This window comes from Elephas maximus, chromosome 1 (assembly GCF_024166365.1).
Source record: "Elephas maximus indicus isolate mEleMax1 chromosome 1, mEleMax1 primary haplotype, whole genome shotgun sequence".
In the NCBI taxonomy this organism is placed as follows: Eukaryota; Metazoa; Chordata; class Mammalia; order Proboscidea; family Elephantidae; genus Elephas; species Elephas maximus.
The window spans coordinates 39,148,216-39,151,329 of record NC_064819.1 but is presented as its reverse complement, the minus strand read 5'-3'; the positions used below and the strand labels follow the sequence as shown (position 1 = coordinate 39,151,329).

Sequence of the window (3,114 nt, the reverse complement as noted above, 5' to 3'; positions counted from 1 at the left end):
GTTATGGTGATGGTTATGCAACTTTGCGAATATACTAAAAACTGTTGAATTGTACACTTTAAATTGCATGGTATGTAAATTCTCTCTCAATAAAGGTTTTTTTTTTTTTTAACAAAAACAAAACACTGCTCAGTGAATTTAAAGATGATCAAAATAAATGGATGAGTATATATAAAAAATTCAGTAGAGGGGCAGGTCAGTTCCTAGACTCCTTCCAAGGCTCAGATCAGTTCTCCCCTCCTCCCATCCCAGTCTTGCCCCACTGGTTCTCATTTTTTCCTACTCTTAGGCCACAGGGCTCTTTCTTATTTTCTCTCCATTGGTTGTCAGGCACCATCCATTCCACCCCTTGGGACTATTAGCTCCAAGGCTCGGCTGAGACCTAACACTGGGGTTTCAGAATAAGCCCTTTTGTCAGGCAGGGGTTGCTCCATGGGAAAGTAATTCTGCTCTGGACTAGTTTTGAAATCTAGCTCTACTGTCAGTGACTAAGGGTATAAACTTGGGAGGTTTATTAAACTTCTAAAACCTGGTTTCCTCATCAGCAATTGTATTCTCCTCCCAGGGTTTGTGAAGACTGAGTGAGACAAAGTATTGAACTCACTTGACTAGGGCCTAGGGCATTTTAGGGCTCAGTAAGTGCTTTTGTCATTTGCTTTTCTAAAGTGAAAAACTCAGGTCTCCTTCCTCTTTATGGGTTTCACTGCTAATTACAATACAACTAATGATTACAGGGAAAAAGATGATATTACGACAAATGAAATATATGGGGAGTTTACAAAATTTATGAAGTCCCCAGAGTGTATTAAAAAAAAAAATTCTCAGCTTATAGTTCCTGACTTATTCAGGGCTTCGAACCAGTTCTTTCTGGTTCAGTCATGGCCAAGGAAGTGACACTGAACAGACTCAAATCTTTAAGATTTTGGTGAACCACAATCATAACTGGAATGAGAAAAATTACAGGTCAAGGCCCGAACAGAAACTTAATCTCCCTCTTAGAAAACAAAGGCAGGGTACCTGTTGCCTAGCAACCAAATCTCTTGCCCATTGGATTTTGCATAGAGTTGGAAATAGCGGTGCCCCACTCAAAGATGGCAGCAAACCATCCCACATTGAATGTGTGTTGCTGTCCTCAGTTCTGGCAATAATCCAGTCTCATGCATCTGGCTCCCGAAAGGGCTCACTATACCTTTTAGTTTCCCATTCCAGTGCTTTGACCTATAATTTTCCTGTTCTGGTTATAGTTCTAAGTGACCTAAATTTAAAATATGTCGATCTTTTCTGGTTTTGCTTTGTTGGCCATGACTGAACTGGTTTGAACCAGTTCGAAGCCCTGCTTTCATTCAACATTCAGTCAACAAGTGTGTGGTAGACAAAATAATGCCCCAAAGATGTCCACATCCTAATCCCCAGAACCTGTGACGATGTTACCATACATGACAAAAGGACTTTGCAGCTGTGACTAAGTTAAGAATCTTGAGTTGGGGAGGTTATCCCCGGCTATCTGGGCAGGGCCAATGTAATCACAAGGGTCTATATAAGAGAGGCAGAAGGCTCAGAGAGGGGGAGGGATTTATAGACGCTATGCTGTTGGCTTTGAAGGTGGAGGAAGGGACCACCAACCAAGAAACGCAGGCAGCCTCTAGAAGCTGAAAAAAAAAAAACAACAACAACAACAAGACAACAGATATCTGCTAGAGCCTCCAAAAGGAATGCAAGACTTGCCAACCCATTTCGGAGTTCTGACCTCCAGAACTGTAAGATAATAAATTTGTATTGTTTTAAGCCACTAAGTTCATGGTAATTTGTTACAGCAGAAACTAATCAGAAACAAATACAAAATGTGTACTGAGTGCGAGTCATCAGGCCAGGGTAGACTGGGGGGCTAGGATGGGGTACAGGCAGTGTCACGGCCCTCACAGAGCTTATAGTATGATTGGGAAAAGAAATACTAACCAGATTATCATAGCTGCAGTAATGGATATGGAGGGTGCTTTGGAAATGAAGAGTAGGGATCTAAACTCACTAAAGGGAAGGGAAATTAATGACATTTCAAGGAGACTTCCAAAATGACAACTGGGAACTTTAAGGACTTTTGCTCTCAGCTCTTATTTCTAATAGTAGAGCTCATCCACTCGCCCTCCGTGCTTAGGTAAAGCCTTCTGTTTCCTTCCTTCTAAGGCTTCTGTTCCCAGCTAGAAGAAGCCACGGATGTAATTTGCACCTCTGGGACCTCCAAAAAAGTTCACCAGGTCTCTTTTAGCCCAGGCCCCCTAATGATTGTTTTTAGGGAATTTCATTTCTCGCATCTGGACATTAAGACCTCAGATGTAAGCTATAAAACTTTAAGTACTTAGACCAGTAACATCCATAGCTGAGAGTTGCATTCCCAAGATAAATCACTTTGATGAACAAAGATTGATCTTGGTCACTCCAGTAATTAATATTTTTGTTCTTTTCTCCTTTTTTAAAAATTTTTCTTAAAAAAAAAAGCGTGGAATGCTTCATGAATTTGCACCCTTACACAGGGGCCATGCTAATCTCTGTATTGTTCCAGTTTTTGTATATGTGCTGCCAAAGCAAGCACTGTTTTTTCCTTGTTTGTTTGTACTAGTCTGCCTAACTACCAGAATAAGGTGGATAATATTTTTAAAGGAACTTTTAATTTTAGGGAAGATTTAGATTAACAGAGAAGTTATAAAGATAGTACAGAGAGTTCCCATATTGCCTTCATCCAGTTTCCCTTACTGTTAGCATTTCACTTTACTAGGGTGCATTTGTCAAAACTAAGAAGTCAACATTACTATGTTGCATTGCTATGAACTAAACTTCACATTTTATTTAGAGTTTACTGGTTTTTCAACTAATGTCCTTGTTCTGTTCCAGGATCTCATACTATCTTTACATTTACTTGTCTCTTCTGGTCTGAGATAGTTTCTCAGACTTTCTGATTAAACAATTAATACACACATTTTTTGTGACATTGGTTGCCAACCTCATGATGTCAGTACTCTCCCATTCTCGACCTTGGGTTCCCTGTTACCAGCTTACCTGTCCCCTCCTGCCTTCTAGTCCTTGCCCCTGGGCTGGTGTGCCCCTTTAGTCTCGTTTTTG

The 3,114-nt window shown here is 40.5% G+C and overlaps 1 pseudogene; it reads right to left on the bottom strand.

Moving 5' to 3' along the window:
• Positions 1 to 2,488: 2,488 nt before the first annotated feature.
• LOC126057728 (uncharacterized) lies at positions 2,489 to 2,587 on the bottom strand (annotated as a pseudogene).
• Between the last annotated feature and the right edge of the window lie 527 nt (positions 2,588 to 3,114).